At 36.8% G+C, this 21239-nt stretch overlaps 1 pseudogene; it reads left to right on the top strand.

The window, feature by feature from the left end:
- The window catches only part of LOC141492431 (vomeronasal type-2 receptor 26-like), a 61786-nt pseudogene that overhangs the window by 6200 nt on the left and 34347 nt on the right, over window positions 1-21239 (top strand).

Below are 21239 nucleotides of genomic sequence, written 5' to 3'. Positions count from 1 at the left end.
GATGTAAGATCTAAAACAATCCAATTAAATTCTAAGGTCACTTCTTCCACTCCAGTTATTTATTTAACAACAACAACCAAAAAAAGCATTTATGTAACAGAAAATGGGCTTCTAACAAAAGGGGATCTCAAGGCAGTAAAGCATCCCATTGTGAACAGAGCCAGTCCAAAACAAATGTAGGATGTAGGCCACAAGGTATTGTGTCTAGAAGCAACAAGATTAGATAAATTCTCCGAGAAAGTTGACAGAAAGAACTAGCATGGTTAGAAAACCCCAAAGAAAGTTGTAGGGTTCAATACCACGGGACCATTAGAGTTCAATAGTTTGATACTCCAAATAGTCTGCCTTAAAATAAAAGAGGAATCAACAAATATTTAATTTTTTAACCATCTAAGATGCAGGCAAGTCTTATTCAGGGAGGCCAAGGTCAGAGTAGTAAAGTAAGGATATGAAAGTGAAACTAAGTGGGTCTGCATATTCTCAAAAGCTAAGAGGAGGGGCAGCTAGGAGGCTCAGCATCAGACACTTAATAATTACCTAGCTTGTGATTTTGGGCAAATCAATTAACCCCACTGACTGACCAAAAAAATATGCAAGAGTAGAGTTCCTGGTCATTAGAAAAAGATCCAATTCAAAGTCTAAAATTGAAGATCTAAGTACATCAAAGAAAACATTAGCCAATGTTTGAAATAATCAAGCAAATATTTATTAACATCAAGTACATTCAAAGGAAAAAATGTTTTTGGATGAAGTCTTAAGTTATAGCTAAGAGAAATAAAGCAAGAGAAGAAAAACAAACACAGGCAATGGGTTTTGTTTATAGATGAATTGAAAAGGAAATAAATATTTTAGAAGAGGGAGATCTCAGTCTAATGAGATAATGGACTCCTGCAATCCACCAGTAGACCAGATGGAAACTCATAAATCCATGAGAAAGGGGGAAAAAGAATGGAACACAAAGAATTGCAAAGATGGAAAAAAATTGGTGAATATCTTAAGAAAATATTGTAGGATCAAAGGAAGAAAACCATAATCACATTTCTATGTACATATATATGTATATGTTATTACATGTTTATATTTGGATTGATATATACATATGCACAGGCATATGTACTTTTTATCACACTACATGTTTATCTATTGAGGTAATGTATTTTATACATATATGCACATATATGACATTATACGTTAGGAAATCAGAAACTGAAACTGTGTGTGCCTATTAGAACAAAAAGTCCGACTGGAGATAAAGATTTACCTATGACTTTCTTAAAGCAAGACCAGGTCCTACAAAATCAGTGCTCCTACCTACAAATCCAAGTATCATGCTAGCAGATATGAAACTATTTATAATAAAGAATAGATCTTATCATATATTACAAATAGCAATACATAGGTTTTCAAACGAGAATAACAATCTTGTGAAGTTGAATATAAAAGAGATGTGTATATATATGCTTAGGCATGTTATTATATGAACATTTGTATTTGCATGTGCAGGCATATTCATGCATGTGCATTTTCATAAGTCTGAGTTCATATTTTGATAATATCTATGCATGCAAAATCACACACTTAGAAAGACAAGTGGAGGAGGAAAAGATCAAAGAGATAAAAGAAAGAATGAGACAAAGAAAGATAAAAATTAGAAACAGACAGGGAGGGAGAGGGACAGAGGGAGTAAGGAAGAGATTGAGAGAGGGAGAGGGAGAGGGAGAGGGAGAGGGAGAGAGAGAGAGAGAGAGAGAGAGAGAGAGAGAGAGAGAGAGGAGAGATAGTCCAATTGCTCTTCATGTTTTTTGTAGGGTTTGCTGTTGTTCCTGACTTCCTAAGACTTTTCCTTAATAAATTATCCAACTTTCCATGCCCCCAATTTCCTCATCTGTCAAATGGAGAAAATAGTAACAGCTAACTCAAAGGTCACATGCAAATTAAATTTCATGTATCATGCATTGCAAATCTTAAAACATGCTAGTTAATGTATGAATTTACCCTGGCATTGTAGACAAGCAGAAAGAAATATGAAGTATTTAAATACCATGCACTTTGGGATAGATCTCATTTGGAGCTCAGAATATCCAGAGGAAGGTTATATTTCAGGTGTGATGAGAGGACTATAGCAAAGATATAGAGATGAGAAATACAATGTCTTGGATAAAAATATGCCCCCAAATTAACTGTTTATCAGACTTTTGAAGTATGAGCACATTAACAATATAGAATTAGATAAAAATATAGTTTGGGAATGGATTTTCAAAGATAAGCACAATTAAATTAATCCTACAAAACTTTCCCCATTGAAGTTTTTCTCTCTACTAGACTGACATAAAATTAACTGAGAATTATGGGGAGAGTTTTGCAGAAGTCTCGGATGACACAGGAAGAGATTAGAAACTAATAAATATATAAAGCATCCCTATTTTATTATATAATATTAACATACTTTGTCTTTTAATATCAGCAATATATAAAATTATTTTTCTTTCATTGAAGAAAGTGAAGGCAAAAGAATTTAATGTGCATTATGCTGATTGAAGAGGTACTGCACCTTTAAGAACTGATATATGAAAGGGATGACTTTAGTTATTATATCATAGAGACAGCATTCAGTTCTGGAGTTGACTTTATAATGATGTGACATAATCAGATACATGCTCAAAAAATGTGGTAGCTGTGTGTAGAAAAGAGGCTGGAATTAGGAGAAGTTAACTGAGAAATCCACCAAGAGCCTGGATATCTAAATAGGTGAGTTATCTTCAGGGAAATAATTATTATCCCCTCATATACCTGATGACATCAGGAAGAGGCAGATGGTAGAGAAAGAAAACAAAACGTTTTAGGTCACCATCATCCATGCTGTCAAAGAGGACCAATAATACCATAATATGGTGTCTTGATTTGCATGTTGATTGGATTGAAGTCAGACAGAGTTGCAAAAGTCATTATTCTCACTCCCTTTCCCAGAGTCATAAAAGTATAGTAAGAAGACAAAAATCACAGAACTTACCAGGGCCTGGGATGCAGTAGCTGAACTTTCCATCTTTGATGCTTAATCAAGCTCTAAGCAGTCCACAATGCTACTTCAGTTTCCTTCATGGTCATTTGAACAAATAATTCTCAGTTACCCATTCCAACAGGCCAAATCTTCACATGACAGTTATACATCCCTGAAATCATCCATGGTTTGGAGACTTGCTAGTGCCCTTCAACCCATTAGCTTACCTGTTGAGATGGTTTTACTGGGATGGGGCAGAGATATTGAATCAGAAACCAGGTGAAACAGTCAAATGAGGAGAACCAAGAAAGGGTAAAACTAATGAAAGAAAAGAAGGAAACAAATGCACAGGACTGAGATGATGATAGTTTGAAATGCATAAGAAATTTAGAGAAAGAATAATATTATCACATTTGATCATTAAGGTATCACATATTTGGAGGAAACATTTTTCATTCATTGATGAGTTTGGAATGGACTTAAAAAGTTTTGAGTGATGAGAACATGTGATGCAAAATTCAGTGGAGACAGTTTGATTTTTCTTGTTGTTTCCTAGAAATATGAATGATAAAAAGAAGGCAAATATACTATAATAGCTTGCGATGGGGCACAAGAAGGGTATAGTGAAGGTGTTTTTTAAAGAATTGCAATGGATGAGTATATTTGAAGGAAGGAGGGGAGGGACCACAAGATGTGGAAAAGTGCAAGATTCAAAAGAGAAAAAGCAAATGAAGTAGGACTTTGGAGAAGTTGGGTAACTTTTGATTAAAGAAGAGGGCAAAACTGGAAATTTTGAAGAGAGCTTTTCTTGCTCAATGATGCCATCAGAATCTGCCAATCAGGAAAGTACTGAGTGAGTGAGAAGAGTACATTTTTTCCATGATGGCTGAAGACCGTACCCCCCACCCCCTCCTTTTACAATGGTGAATGAGAAAGGGAACAATGTTAAAGGAAAATAGCTTGGGAAAACTTACGTGGCTAAGTGTCATGTTTTTAATAACTTGTTAAGCTTAAGTGTAGAAGAAAGAAGTGAGAAAAAACAAGAGGTATGAGAAAGTATAAGATGAAAAATGACAAAAATAATTATGTATTTGTATAATGTAGGGAAAGGAATCTTGTTAGCAGTACAAACAAGTTAATCTCTAACGTTCATGCAGCTCAACAGTAAAATGCTGAGTTTGCAATGGTTCGTTGACAGTGTCTTCTCTGGTTATCAGTGAAGGATGATCTGATTTTATGAGAAGAAATACTTCCTGTTCCATGTCCTCAACACTCTCAAGAAAGATGTAATTTACTAAGATGAAGAAAATAGGAAAAGAGAGACATAGATGGATTGAGAAGAGCAGAAAAGAAACATGGGAAGTGAGCAAAGACATGAAAATAAATTTAAAAAAAATTCTTTGCTGGTTTAAGTGTTAAAATGCAGTTTGTCAATAAAAATTTTAAATGAGTTTTGTTCAGTGACACCTATTATTTTTACCAACCTTGTTGAACAGGAAGATAATAGAATGGAAGAGATTTGTGGAGTAAATATTAAGTGCTGAGTTTTTGTAAGAGCATCAGTAAAATAAATGTCCAAAGAACTGGAGAGTATGGAATGAAGTAGAGTTGAAAAGATGAATAATAGAGAGACTAGTTTGGAAATGAAGGAAAGTAAAACATCATCACACCTCTACTATCCTGAAAAGTTACTCTAGATGAAACAATTGAAAGTTCAACCAAAGGTGACAAGTAGATTCAGGAAGGTGAGGCAAGGGGTGAAAAGGAACAATAACATATTTTGACCAAACAAAATGAAATAATAAAGTTTAATTAATTAAGTGGAATTCTTTGCGGGTAGGTAAACATGAGATATGGATGATGATCTTCATTATATGTGTCTAAGTTAGAGGAAAATATCGACTTGACATTTCAAAATCTTTTAAATGTTCTCAAGTTGACATAACTGACAATTAATTTTTTTTTTCCCTTCAGCTTCATTCATTTTTAGAAACTTCCAATTTGACAATAGTATGGATGATCAAGTGTTCCTGGATGAGGAAAGGATCCCCGTGGCAAGCTATGATATTATCAATTATGTGGCCTTTGATAATGAAACAGAAACTCGGGTGAGAGTGGGAGAGTTTAATCCCCATGCTTCCCATGGTGAAGATATTTTCATCATTGCAAATATCATAATGTGGAATGAATTTTATGTAAAGGTTAGTAGTAACTCACATGGGTATTTTTTTGTTGAGAATATATATTAAAGAATCCATTAATAGAAATTTTGGTCTCACTGAATTTTCCCTCTCTGGGCCATACAAATAAGTATAGAAATTCTTACCACTAAAAATTATCATTCTATTACACAAAACATGTGATGTTAAACAGGAAAAAAATCAATAAAGTTAGGGTGGGATGAAGATACATTTAACATTCTGGAATTCCTCCATTAATACACTGTTAGTTAAACAGGAACAAACCTGTTCTTTTTTTCCAGGGAATGGTAAATGGTTGCAGTCTGTCTGTCTGTCTCTCCTTATCTCTCTTTTTCTCTCTCTGTATCTGCCCCTGTCTCTCTGTGTCTGTCTGTCTGTCTGCCTGTCTGTCTGTCTGTCTGTCTGTCTGTCTGTCTCTCTCTCTCTCTCTTTCTCTTTCTCTTTCTCTTTGTCTCGGTCTCTCTCTCTGTCTCTCTTTCATTAACAATATAAAATCAAATACTGTGAAAGAGATGAACCATTATGCCTGTACCTTTCTAAGCATAAGACATCTATTTTTTTTACCAGACACCTTTCATCTTGATGAATTGCTTTGGATCCCTTCATTTTCATAAAATAATACTTTTATGATAAAAAGCTTTATTCTGCTTTAGTTGCATCTCAGAAAATTAGGACATATTAGTGAGAGTATTTAGAGTTTTGGGCAATGAATCAAGATGACTTGGGTTTATATGTCATCTTAGATAATTCATAAGTATATGTCACTGCCAAAGTCCCCTGAACTTTGTCTCTTCAACATTGTAGATTCCATTATCTGAAAAATGAGAATAATGACATATTTGAGCAGAAAATGAGTTTCTGTGTGCAAATCATGTTGCAAGCTTTCTAGTGCTATACTATTCTGGTATGATTTTATAAAGAATCTGGGTAGACATATATTTCTTTGCCCCCTTTTAATTAATTACTTAGAGATTAGTTTATTGGGTAGATTTAGCTATTTTAAAAGCAGGCAGCTTCAGAACATGCCTGGCTAAGTTGTCTCTTTCAGGAACAATTTTATGGTACGTCTTTAGGCAGCAATAAATCCTGTACTTACCTACGAGACAGAGACACAGGCAAATGCATATATACACAAATGTGACACAGAAGTGCATTACTTGTGTAAGTATGTCTGCAATTTAAATTTAAATTCATTTGGGAATTTTTTGGTTGCTCATCAAATGAGTTTCTAATCCAATGACATGCCATTCATTTATTATTTTCCAGAATTTGAAATAATATCTATTGCACAGAAAGTAATTGAGAAATGCATATTCATTGATTGAGCCCCTGGAAACAAAGAGTAGGTGTTGCTTCTCTAGAAATACTATAATATTTATGACCTCACAACATGATCATTTCCCAAACTACAATGTGTTCTTTCGACTATTTGACTATTTGAATGAGAAGTACTTTCAAAGAATTTCCTCCTTATTTAGACTCCCAATTCTGCGTGCAGCAAGAGCTGTGGAGATTTCTAATCAGATTGCTAAGTTTGTACAAAGAAACATATCACCACTATCTTTCAAAATAGGGTTATAGATCTGAGTTGGGAATAGAATTGGGATAATTTCATAAGATCACTTATGTTCTGTGGAAAAACGGCACCTGAGACAAATGTGGAGAAACTAGTGGAATAATAGGGACAACCTTGGAGCTAGGAGCACTATGTGGACAGTGTCAATACAATATTGAAAAGGGCTACCTGAAAGTAAGGAACTAGAACAAGAATGCCTTTTATGTGAGTTTATGGCTATGATGCTCAATGAAGGACTTAGATGAAAACATTAAACCCAAAGACAAATAAATATAGTCCACATATATGCTGAATTTTCTAAACAAAATGAATAATACACACACACACACACACATTGAAACTCACTGGGTAAGTGGATAATTACGTATGCTTCAAACTTGAAATTCCATTTTTTTTCATTATTTATTCATTAGCTAAATTCTTCTCACTATTGTTCACATTCCCATCTCCTAAAGGGCTGTACAATAAAACAAGATTAATTATTATAGTAAAATAAAAAAGAGGTTCTTATCAATTGAACGTTTTTTCTACTTTTTAGTGGTCATTCTTGGCCTCTTCTTCTCATCTCTTTTGTACCCAACTATAATGACTGAATGGTCATTGTCTCACACACATGCAGGGCCATCTGCAGTGATTGTGTCAAAGTCTGTAGAGCAAAACCTTGAGCAAAAAGTAGCATAGACTAAATAGGATACAAATGGAGTTCATGGAAGGAATTTACAAAGGAGATCATTTGGCTATTTTGGTGGAAGGATAATCCAAGTTTAAAAAAAATCTAGGTACAGATACATTTCTGGTCCCTTATTGCTCCCAGAGAAAGTGAGGCTGCTGAGTTGTACAGCACTCTCTCACTTAAATCCATTTCACTTCCATATCATAGCATCATCTCCCTAATGTCAAGGTTTTTTTTCAAAAATCAAAAGCAAACTACAAAACAATTGAATGAAAAAAAGAAAAAAGTCATAAAGAAAATAAAGTATCAAATCAAAAATAAAATCAGAACAATGAATGATTTACTATAGTTATTTGAGTTTTCTCCCTCTTCCAAGTAGCAGATTGTGAATTTCTTCTCATATCTCTTTATTTGGTCCATATACTTGTTTTTTGAAAATTTTTAGTTACTTCTTTTCTTTTTTTGCAATTATATGTATATTCATTACACATATTCCATTTTGCTCTCAGAATACATCTTTCTCTTTCTTTTCAGATATTGCCTTCCATGTTTCTTTGTTTTTTATCATATCAATCAATGATTAAATTAAAGTTATACTACATGATATGTATGTTCCAGAATGTAATTATCTATTTCTGAACTGACAGAAAAGCACCTTAATATCTAATGGAGGAGATAATATGGAAACAACCACAGAAGAACTTTTATTTACAATAGTCTTGGATCACTGCCTTGCTGTAACCTATATTTCTCTCACAGTTCATCATTGCACAATGTTAATGTTAAAATGTACAGAATTCTTTCTCCTGCTTCTGTTTTACTCAGCAGAAGTTCATACAAGATTTCCCAGGATTTTGTGAAATCTGTTCATCAATTCTAACAGAGCAAGAATATTTCATTTTACTGATATGACATAAATTGCTCAGTCATTCCCCAATTGAATGGCATTCCATCAATTTCCAATTCTTTGTCACAACAAAAACAACTTCTATGAATATTCATGTACATGTGGATCATTTTTAAAATTTGGGGGGGGAGGTTTGGAATACAGATCTAGTACTGGTAATCCTGGAGCAAATAATAGGCACAATTTTATTATCTGAAAAATATTTCCAAATTGTTCCCTGGAATGCCGGGATCCATTCACAACTCCAACAACAGTAACCTAAGGTGGCACTAGAATGGTATTTTAAATGACCTTGCTAAACAGCCAATCTGGTAGGAAATTCTCCCTATAAAAATTTTTCAACCTTCTCTGTCATTTCCATCTTGAGAAGGTGATCTTCATATACTGAAACTTCCCAATGTATCCAGATTTTTTTTTAACTTGGATTATCCTTCTTCAATAATAGCTAAATGATCCCAATTATAAATTCCTTGCATGAACTCAATTTGTATCCTCTTTAGTCTATGCTACTTTCTGCTTAGAGTTTTGCTTTTAAGTTTACAGACTTTGACACAATAACATGCAAGGGTGATATGATACCATGCCACCTCCCTGCCTTTACTTTGCTTTTGGCCCAACCTTTACTTTTCAGCTACCTTTTCAGTGGTTTTGTCTTTACCCATTTAAATGCAATAGGTTTATGCAAGGATGAATATGAATTTGTGACTTGTATGTAGGCCTTGGTCTTTGTCCAAATGCCTAGCAAGCAAGAACTTAATAAAAGTTTCTTGTCTGCCAACCATACAACATTGTTTTAGAAAACTGGATGGTCATGAAATATCTTAGATTTCTTAAAAATTCAGTTATTTCATGTAATTTCATGGAATGACCTGTGGCTGAAGTTTTAGTGATATTGAATTAAAGATGCTCATTGTATGAGAGACTGATGTCACTTCAGGAACTGGAGAGAATCATAAAGGGTATTTTGTAGTCAAGAAGGCCAGCTTGAGGAATTGTATCACTGTGTTCTTTTTTTTTTTTATTTTTATTTTTTGCAAGGCAAATGGGGTTAAGTGGCTTGCCCAAGGCCACACAGCTAGGTAATTAGTAAGTGTCTGAGACAAGATTTGAACCCAGGTACTCCTGACTCTAAGGCCGGTGCTTTATCCATTACGCCACCTAGCCTCCCTGTATCACTGTGTTCTAAGGCTAATGAAGTTTGACTGGACTTACAGTTTTGAGATTGTTTTTATTCTCTATAGATATGGACCAGTGCATCAGGTATGGGGAAGATCAATATTCAAACCAGGAGAGAAATCATTGCCTTAACAAGGTGGTAACATTTCTGGCCTATGAGGAATCTCTGTGTATGATCCTGACCTGCACATCTCTGGCCTTCTTTCTACTGACGATTCTGATCATTGGGATCTTTGGGAAGCATCAGGAAACCCCCATAGTGAAAGCCAATAATCGGGCTCTCATTTATACCTTGCTCCTCTCCCTAAGCCAATGCTTCCTGTCTTCACTGGTCTTCATTGGGAAGCCAACCTCAGTCACATGTGTCCTTCAACAGACAATATTTGCAATCACATTCACAATGGCCATCTCTTCCATTCTGGCTAAAACAATCATTGTAGTTCTAGCCTTCACAACTGTAAGTCCAGGAAGCAGGAGTAGAAAATGGATGGGACCTAACACAACCATTTCTATTATTCTTATCTGCTCTCGGCACCAAGTGATTCTCTGTGGTGTCTGGCTGTTGTCTTCTCCCCCATTCCAGGATGCAGAACTACACTCAGAACCTAAGCACATCATCCTTAAATGCAGCGAGGGCTCACTCATTGCCTTCTATGTTGTCCTGGGCTACATGGGATTCTTGGCCCTGGGGAGCTTCACTGTGGCTTTTTTTTGCCAGAAATCTCCCTGATACCTTTAATGAAACCAAGTTTATCACCTTCAGCATGTTGATATTCTGCAGTGTCTGGATCTCTTTTTTGCCCACAGACCAGAGCACCAAGGGGAACACTTCGATAGCTGTGGAAGTCTTCTGTATCTTGAGCTCTAGTGCTGGTTTACTTGTCTGCATCATCTTTCCCAAATGCGTTGTCATTCTTCTGAGGCCACAGTGGAACACTCAAGAATGGATAACTCATAAATCCCATGGCAGGGAACAACATCAATCTAAAGCAATTCCTGTTCCCTGAAAAAATAACTGTCATGCTTGATAACAGATATCTGTTTGCACAAGAAACTCTGTTGTCTTTCCATGTAAGTCAGGCTATTTGTATGGATTTTCCTTTACGTCCATCATTATCATCACCTTTTAAACTGCTCTTAGGTCAATTTCCAAAATATTATTTTTGAGTTTCATTTTTTCATCCTTCTTTCATTTTTAACAAATTTCACTTCTCTTTGTCCCACCCTTATTATTTCTAAATACACTGCTTTTCCCAAAACTTTTTTGAACACTTATCTCAGTATGTGGCTCTCAACAACTCTCATTTTCCTTGATTCTCTGTTCGAATTCCATAATTCCATTTTAACTGAGCGATTCAAGATGCTCCTTCAGATTAGGCACTTGTATACTGAGTACCTAAATCAATTCTTTGTAAACAGGAGGGACTTAGAAATGGTTGAAGAACTGAAACTGACTTTCAATGAAAATATATCTAACTACATCCCCAGTATAAGAAATGATTAGGTACTCACTCCATATCACCCAGAATTCAAGGTTCTTTCGTTGAATCCTCACTTTCACTCTTAGATCCAATCTGCTGCCAATTCTCCTCTTATTTCCCCTTTATCATTTGTCCTATCCCCTCCTTTCTCCTCAGACACTTTGAAAACCTTGGTCTTTGAGCTAAAAATCTCACAATAAGAATACTGAAATATCCTGCTGTCTAGTCCTCCTATGAAGTGTCTTCTTGGCCTCCTATTCATCCTCCATTCAATTTTTGATTTGATTATATTAAATTAGTGATCTAACCATGGGACCTACCCATATACAAGATTCTATAAAATCTACTGTATTCCACCATGAGGATCAAATGAAAAATATTTTCTATAATTTTCTCTGCCCTTTCATGCTGTATCCATTTCTACCTTTGGAGTGTCTTTATCCCTTTATTTCCCCCTTTTGTACTCTGGAATCCACTGAAGTTGGTTTCCATTCTTTTCCTTTTACATAAGCTCTATAATCTTTTTTCCCTTTTCTCCTTTCTTTTTTGTTTTTTTTTGCAAGTCAATGAGGTTAAGTGACTTGCCTGAGGTAACAGAGGTAATTATTAAACATCTGAGGTCAGATTTGAATTCAGGTCTTTCTGACTCTAGGGCCTGTGCTCAATTCACGGTGTCACTGAGCAGCCCCCATATTCTTGCTGGTAAAATTCTTGCTAGAGTCTTCTCAAGAGGCTGCTTCTTCACCTGGAAGTTGGTCACCTCACTGAGTGCAAGTGTGACTACATAAAGGGTCCAAGAACAGTTAATAAGGTGTTTGCTGTCCAGTAATTTCAATAAAAATTCCAGGAGCAGAACTGAGTTCTGTCTACAATAGTTGTAAACCTGACCAAGGCCTTTGATTCTTTCAGTTGTGAAGGTTTATGGAAATTATGCCAAAATCTGGTTTCCTGGAGAAGATCATTAGTATTGCATATCAGTTCCGTCATGTCATGTTTACCTAGATTGTGGATAGTAAAAGATACTCTACACATTTCCCCAGTCACCAATGGATCTGTCCTTGCTCCCATACTTTTTAGCATGATGTTTTCAGCCAAGTTAGCAAATGATTTCACTGAGGATGAACATGGCCTCAAGGTCATCCACTTCACTTATGGCAAATTTTTTAACTTGTAAAGGCTACAAACCATGACAAAACTAGAGGTAGTAGTGGTGCATGATCTTCTGTTTGCAGATGTTTGTGCCCTCGATGCTGCCTCTGAAGCTGAGATGCAATAAAGTACAGATCCTTTCTCTGCTGCTTGGGCTAATTTTGGTCTACAATGAACAGCAAGAAAAGACAGGTGCTCTATCAGCCAGTACCACACCATCGATAAGTAGAACCATGGATTACTGCACATGGAGAAGTTTTGAGTAATGTGAACAAGTTCACTTTCATTGGTAGTGCCCTTTCCTTTGCCAATGATGTTGACACTCGCACTCCCAGACCAAGCTTAGTATTTGGGAGACTCCAAAAGAAAGTATGGGAGAGAAGAGGTATTAAACTGACTAAGAACCTGAAAGTCTACAGAGTCCTTGTGCTGACCTCCTTGCTATATGCTTGAGAAACCTGGACAATCTACCAGTGCCAAGTCAGGAAACTGAATCGCTTCCATTTAAATTGTCTTAGGAAGATTCTGAATATCACCTGGCAGGAGAAGATGACAGACACTGGGGTCCTTTCTCAAACTAAACTGCCTAGCATTCAACATTACTACAGAGAGTGAAACTAGGGTGAGGTGGACATGTTGTTAGAATGCCAGATGCATGCTTGCCCAAAACTATTTTATGGAGAACTCATACAAGACAAGTCCACCCAAGAGGTCAGAAGAAAAAATACCAGGACTCCCTGAAGATCTTATTGAAGAATTTTAGTAATAATTGCTTTGGTGACACTGGCACAAGATCACCCAACATGGCATGCTCTCAACAGTAGTGGTGCTGCTGCACTCTATAAGGAAAGAATTGAAACAGCTCAAAGAAAACATGATATCTGTAAGTTTAGCATACCCACCCCAGATGTTCACATGGACTATCTGTGATAAAGCATTCTGAGCTAGTATTGGTCTGATCAGCAATAGTGGGAGACATGATTTGTCTCACACATAGTGATGTCATTTTTGTCTTCTTTGATAACAAAGGAAAAGAACCAAATACTCCACCTCCTAACAGAGTACTTTTGTAGTTTTCCCATGTGTTGAATTATATTATGAAAGTAGAAGTCAGCATTCCATCTAGATTCAAACTTCAGAGCCATAGAGAATTATAAGCTTCTCCTCTTTCAGTCCATTGAAGATGAGTCTCCAATTCTTCTTTGACCTTATCGGGGTTTGGTGAAAGAAGTACTTATCATGGCTGAATGACATTTTTCTGCAAATGACAATCCTATTGTCATCTGCCTTTCATTCAGAAAAGTTCCTTGAATGAATGAAGTTTGATTGTAAAGCATAAACCAGTTTCATGGTACTTCACTGAGGTCACTCCAGTAAAAATATGTATCCAGTTCTGATTTCCATAAGCTGGTCTTTATTTGTCAGCCTTGTTTCACATAAGCTTGCTATTTAGATGTGATTCCTGCTGAATTCCCTCGCAAGAAGATGTGTTCATTTTTCAGGTTTAATGGATTTTGTGTTATGAGTGTGTGAAAATCCCATGCCCTGAGTGTGAGTGGAATAATCTTTGAAGAAGCTTTGGTACATTTTTCTTTATCTTTTGGCCACAAAGTGACTCCCTACCTAGAAATCTGATCATTAATCTTACCAGGGTTGTGTTAGCACTCATTTCTTTTTTTGTTTTTTTTGTTTGTTGAAAGGCAATGGGGTCAAGTGACTTGCCCAAGGTCACACATCTAAGTAATTATTAAACGTCTGAGACTGGATTTGAACTGAGGTTTTCCTGACTCCAGGTGCTCTACCTAATGAATGGGTCACCTATCTGCCCCTAAATAGTCAATTCTTAGATCACCTTTTCAAGTCTCTTCCTCACACCAAGAGGTGAGTAATGTGAACCTTGAAGGGTTGGTCAGGAACCCAGGAGACTGGAAAATCCACTGCTACTTCCAGTGAGGAGACAGTTCCCTAACCAAGATTGTTGCTGCTTCATCATTTGCCTGGAGCAATAGGACCTTCAAAAATGATAAAATGGTATAGGGAGATCTTTCCATTCGTATATGAATTGAACTTAATTATTTATTTATTAGTTCGTTTATTTATTTATTTTAGTTATTTTTGCAAGACAAATAGGGTTAAGTGCCTTGCCCAAGGCCACACGTCTTGGTAATTAAGTGTCTGAGGCTGGATTTGAACTCAGGTCCTCCTGACTCCAGGGCCGGTGCTCTATCCACTGTGCCACCTAGCTGCCCCTGAATTTCTTCACTGCTTCACTAGCAGAATTGCAGGAAGTCATTGACTTTACTCTCTCTTCCAGAGTCACCACAGTTCAGTGACAGGACAGAGTCAAGATAATTTGTGAAAGCTCAAGATGTACTTGCTGCCCTTGTTTTCTTTGATGTCTAACCAAGCTGTAAGTGCTTCAGTTGCCTTCATGCCCATAATCATTCACCCACTCTACCAGGGGAAGTCTTCACATGCTTGGGTTACACACTACCCCTACTCACCCACTAATGTGATATATCTCAGTTTTCCTAAACCAGCATTAACTTGTCTGTCCAAACAATTCATGGAGGTGTTGGCTCTGTGCATGCTACAGTCCTTGAAGTAAAAAATGAGATTTATAAATCTTTATTCCAGCCATGACTGCATTTCCACTCCACAGAATCTGATTCTCTCCAATTCCCTCTTCCTTTCCTGAAGCCTTAAGAGGTGTATTTGGGTAAATGTAATCTAATCTCCATTGCATCCACATGATCCCCTGTGTGGATTACAGAGGTTTGTAATGCCTTAATCAATTGATAAAGATCTTCATTAATTCTATCACGAGCTCTTAATGCTCTAGTAACATTTTCTGACAATTCTCTTTTCTGTTTTTATCATTTGTACGGACATAGCTGTGGATGTAGCAGCTGCAATTGCTGCTATAATATGTAACACTCCAAACACAATGCACCTCACCCATCTCTTTTGCCTAAATATTTTTAATGTCTTTTCTAAAATCTCATCAGCAGGAGACATATACAAGCCTTCTACCTTAGTGGGTATTATAGCAAATTTTGGTTGTCTTATCACAAAACGACATCATCATTCATCACTTCTTTGTCTACACATGTTTAAATAGTGCAATTATAACAGTTAATATTATATTCTTGTTTTTCTCTAATTATATTGACATTTTTGGAAGATCCTATCTTGAATGCAATCTTTGATCCTGTGCATACAGACATTTACTGTTTTTATTCTAAATAAGACTTTTTGTTTTGCATCACAGTCCAGTGAATTAATTTTATCTCTTCTAAAGCTTTCATATCTTTCCATATCTCTGAATTAGCTAACCCTATTTCTGGGTATATAATTGGTTCATTGTAGCCTGTAATATGCCATAGAACAGCTGTATCAGGAAAATTCCACACTTGCAAAAAATAGAATGATGATAAATTCCTTTATATTGCTTGTGACATGCAATGCAAGGTGGAAAATGTTTCCAAGCATGAAAATTTAAACAAGGAAGTGCTGTAGGAAATCTTATACCTTCAGTACTCTGTACAAATGGAACTCCTCACAATTCTAAAGTCCTAAATGATTCTGTGCTATACATATTTGGATGAGTTGGACAATTAGTGTTACTTAATTTCATATATGGTTCAACAATACAATTTTTACAAAACTGATATAGGTGTCATACTATTTAAGCCAGAAAAATTATAACTTCTCTTCTCAGCATCACTTTTTTGTCAATTCCAATACTAAATTTGTTATATTCCAAATGTATTGCAGCCTCCTCTATCATTAGAACTTCAGCTATACTTTCTCCCCATAGAATAGTAGTTACCCATGGAGGGTTTTGAACCTAAGTCCAATATTCAGATCCTTTTACAATCTCCAAATTATTCACGATCAATGTAAGGATCACAAGTTGCCCTCTCAGTCCATGAGGTGATCTCCTTTGTCAAGGTCTGTTCTTTCTTCTCCTTTTGTCTTTTCTTCTTTGATTTCCTAATAAGTTGTTCATTTTCTGTATTACTTGATTCATCTGGTCTGCACAGTCTGATACTCCTTTCTGGTTTCCAGATAGTTTCTCCATCTGTGGACAAATTAGAAGCATACCCTAATCCCATTGTTAATTCCTTTCCATTGTTCATCCATAGTGTCCTTTCACATGACCATGCCCTTCTCTTCATGATGCGTATCCTTATTAAAAAAAAATCTTTCTGCTGTGTTGCTTATCATCTAATGTTAAAAAATTAACAGCATAGAAGACAAGCTTTATTCTTCTCTCTCGTTTCCCTTTTGTCCCCCAATATTCTCCCTTCTTTTATACTTCCAGTAATCTCTTAAGATCTCAATGTTTTCTTTCTACTAAAGCTTGACCAGTGGGGTTCTAGGTTCTTACCCATAATATGTTTTATATTGTAATTTAGGCAGACTTGTTTAAATGCCATAGAATATATCCAGGGACATTATCTGTTTTTATGGAATTTGGTATCCCTGCAGTAGCAAAACAAGGGAATAAATGATCAATCAACACCTTGATCAAACTCTGAACTTTATGCTGTTGCCATTGCATATGAACTAAATGTATAAAAAGACATAAGTGTCTATCACTTCTGGCTTAGTATGTTCTCTCTAATAGAATTACAATTATTCAGAGTTTTTAGAGTCTTTCTCCCAGGTAAGGATATAGACAGTCTTATTTGATAGTAGTTGTCCTGTTTGAAGTCCAAATTTTCTATTAAGTTCTGTTCTTTTCATTAGAAAATTTGAAAGTCTCCTATTTCATTAAATGTCCATCTTTTGCCCTGGAAGAGAATGATCGGTTTTGCTGGATAACGAATACTTGGCTGCATTCCAAATTCCCTGGCTTTTTGGAATATCACAATCTAGGCCTTTCGATCCCATAATGTTGATGCAGCCAGGTCATATGTAATCCTTACTTGGGATCTATATTGTTTCTTTCTGGCTCCTTGCAGGATTTTCTTTTTTATCTGATAGTTCTCGAATTTGGCCACACTGTTCTTTGGCGTTTTCATTTTCAGATATCTTTCTGAAGGGGATCGATGTATTCTTTCAATAAATATTTTGTCCTTTGGTTCTATGATATCAGGGCAGTTTTCTATCACTAATCCTGTAATATTAAGTCCAGGCTTTTTTTCTCTTCAATGTTTTCAGGAAGAACAATAATTTTTAGGTTATCTTTCCTCAATCTATTCTTGAAGTCAGTGGTTTTGCTGATGAGGTATTTTACATTTTATTCTTCTTTTTTTTGAGCTTTTGGTTCTGTTTAACAGATTCTTGTAGTCTCATGAAGTCATTAGTTTTCACAGATTCCATTCTTTTTTAAGAGAAGAATTTTCTTGATTTACTTTTTCGCAACTCCTTTTCCAATTGATTCATCCTATTTTTGTAAGAGTTTCCTTTTGCATTTTTCCAATTGTATTTTACTAGAATTTGTTTCTGTGTTGCAAGGGGTTAATCTTCCCTTGGATTTCTTTTTACCAAATTTTCCAATTAATTTTTAAACTCCTTCCTCGTTTCTTCAAGAAGCTGTGCTGGAGACCAAATCACATTCTCCTCAGAGGTTCTAGAGCTTTCTGAGTTAGGGTCTTCACTTTCTAGGAATTTTTCTATGGACCCCCCTGTTATGGTTTTTTCTTCATTTTCCTAAAACCTTTGCAGAGGTTTGATATTGGGATCTCAGAGGCTTTACTCACTGGGCTTAGTAACTCCACGTGGGCTGACCACCAGGGGGTGCTGATTGCTTTCTCTGGAGTGTCTGTGACCTTGATATGAGACCCTTTCCCTTGGCCTGCAGGGGGTGGGCAACTCTGCTGGATACTTTTCTCCTTGATCAATCTGGGCTATGTCCTGGGGCAAGCTAATGATTCTCCCTATTCACAGCTGAAGGAGCTCTGCTGCTCATGCCTGATACTGGGTGGGGGGGGAGTTGGGGTGTAATTGTGTTTGTTCTGGGAAGAGGGTTTATCTGAAATGAAGGTATGGCTTCTACTGTCCTCCAGACCAGAGGAGCTCAGGAGATCAATGTCCAAAACCACTGTGACCTGGTACTCACCCTCAAGCCCTTCCTGTAAATCCCAGACTGTCAGTGTCACAGCCAATGACTCCAATCCCCAGGTAGCTATTGGACAAAGCCTTTGAGGCTGATCTCAGGCTAGTCTGGCTCTCACCCCTCTTGGCAGGGACTGTGCTCTCTGTGCCTGACTCACCCAAGATCACAGCAAAGAAACCTCGAGGTAGCTGTTCTTCTCTGAACTTCTTTTTCTGTGTTTTGTCTATCCGATTTCTGTTCAGAGGTTTGTTTCATATTATATATGAGGGAAGATCAGGAGACCTTAGCACAGGGACTGTCTTCTCACCACTATCTTGGCCCTTGAGCAAGCTTTTGAATAACATTCATATACCCCTTATCTTTGTTAATGCTTTCTTCTTTAAAAGAGCAGAAGGTGGGCTGCTAAGGATACGAGGACATGGCTTTGGAGGTAAAGGTCACCATTCTTCTTCCTCCTTTTCCTTTTTACTCCTGTCTTCCTGCTGAGAAGTTTGAACAGCTACATCAACTTTTAATATCCTCTGAGCCAAAGGAACATCTCCAGGGGAGTCATACAGATTTTTGAAATATTCCATAATGTAAGGACTCCTATAGAAAATGTCTCCTGATCATTCTGTCTAAAACATTCACTCATTTGTCTTCCTAGGGTCTCCCAAATTTCAGCATTTAGCACTCTTTCTTCTGGAAACCAGGGACAACATTTGTGTATACATTCAATAAATTCTTCCAATTGTTTTGTTGTTATTAACAATCTCTTTCTTTGACTATCTGCTTTAACACTCTCAAATAATGTCCTCTATCCTTAGATTGTCCCTGTCCCATATTAATGCTCTCTGTTTTGAATGCAGAGAAAAATAAAAAAAAAACAAAACTTCTTACCTGAATCTTTTAGCACTCTCCATGACCACAGGATACCCAGTCAGTGTCTTTCCTTTCAAGACTAATTCCCTTCTAGGTCATCACTGTTTCAGGTCCCAATTGCTGCCAGTAGTTGGCATGTACCTGGGTATTGGTGAAAGCCAGGTTGAAGAGAGTCACACAAATAACTTAGTGTCATGAATAATTCTCTCTTAACTTTAGTGTTGAATCTCCAGTCTCTTATAATGAGAACTATCTCAGACAAGTCAGAAGAAATCCAGCTGCATGGCTTCCCTGATTATATTTATGGTATGTGGACTTTGAAGTATTTTAGAATGCTTTATCAGAATTTTTCCCATAAGCTTTGAGCCCAGAGGTTTAGGTCAAAGTTCTTGGTGAGCCAAACCCATTAATGACCAAGAATACATGCTCGATCTCTGGTAACCTTTGTTACCAGGTCACTTGCATTCCAACTCCACAGAAGCTGGCCCTCCACACAGTGTCTATCTAAAGGCATCAGTTGGCATTATTCATAATGGGGATTAACTAACTGCATTTCCATTTAGATAAGAGGTAAAGCAAAGATGTCCATTATCAGCATTACTATTCAATATTGTATTTGAAATGTTAACAAGCCTAGCAAAAGAAGAAAAGCTTTGAAGGACTTAAATTTCAAAATGAAGATAATATCTTGGGGGTGGCTAGTTGGCATAGTGGATAAAGCACCAGCCTTGGAGTCAGGAGTACCTGGGTTCAAATCCAGCCTCAGACACTTAATAATGACCTAGCTGTGTGGCCTTGGGCAAGCCACTTAACTCCATTGCCTTGCAAAAACCTAAAAAAAAAGATAATATCTTTGCAGATGATATGATGGTGTAATTAGAGAAACATAGAAAAATCAATTAAAACATTATTTGAAACAGTTAAAACTTCAACAAATTAGCAGTTAAAACTTCAACAAAGTAGCAGACCATAAAGTGAAACCACCTAAATCACTAGTATTTCTATATATGACCAAGAAAATTCAAGAGTAAGAGAGAGAAAGAGAATTTCCATTTAAAGTAATTGTAGACAATATAAAATACACGGGAATCCACTTCCCAAGAGAAAGCCAGATGCTATATGAATACAATTACAAAATACTTTTCACAAAAATGAAGTGAGATCTTACTCAATGGAAAAATTTCAACTGCTCATGGTTAGGCTAAGTTAATATAATTAAAATGACAAATCTCTTTTAATTAAATTACATATTCAGTGCCATACCAATCAGCCTACGAAAAATAATTTTACAGAGGTAGAAAAAGTAGAAGCAAAAGTCATCTGAAGCAACAAATGGTCAAGGGAATCAATGTTAAAAACATCCAAAGGAAGGTAACCTAAGCATATAAGTGGCAGTTATCAAAACAATCTGCTATTGGGTAAGAATTAGAGGAATGGATCAGTATATTATACTATGTATAAGGGAAACAGTAGTAAAAATGACTACAGTAATCGACAGTAACTTTCTATGGTCAGAGTATTATTTTTCTGTTTGCTCATTTCCTCCGACTATGTCTGATTTATGGCACTTCCAAGTTTTGGGGTTTTTTTGGAACAACCCACTGGGACCTTAATTCTTCCAAGGTCTTATGAGAGGCTCTGACTGCTCTCTTGTCTGTGTTCTCCTATGCCCTAGAGCTGTGTGGTGTTCTGGCGGACCAGGCTGCAACCTGGATCTGAGTGTGGGTAAACAGCAGAGTCCTGCACCAGGGAGAGCAGAGAGACTTCTCCAGTTGCCCTCAACACCCTTACCATCTATGGGCTGAGTGCTCTGGATGTGTTGGGTGGCTCTACTGACCCCAGCTGCAGGTTCTCACTACAGGGCTGCTCTGAGGTCAGAGCTCTGCTCTGCACTCACTCTGGTGTTGGCAGAGTTCTCTCACCTCCCATGCTACTGGTCCCCAATGATCTCTGGGCCGAGTTCTGGACACCACCCCCCTCTGCCATGGACCCCGGTTTCTGGTCTGGCTGTCCTACTCTGTGGCTGCTCTGTGACTTTTTTCAACCTGGTCCCGGTGGAATAGAAGTTTTCTGTGGAAGTTCTAAGTTATCTTGGACTGGGAAATTGCATCTTTCTGTGAGTTTTGCCCCCTCTAAATTTTGGTTAGCAT

The sequence above is a fragment of the Macrotis lagotis genome, chromosome 1, assembly GCF_037893015.1.
Source record: "Macrotis lagotis isolate mMagLag1 chromosome 1, bilby.v1.9.chrom.fasta, whole genome shotgun sequence".
Classification (NCBI taxonomy): domain Eukaryota; kingdom Metazoa; phylum Chordata; class Mammalia; order Peramelemorphia; family Peramelidae; genus Macrotis; species Macrotis lagotis.
Note: the sequence above shows the minus strand (reverse complement) of the source record. Positions and strands in the feature narration are given on the sequence as shown.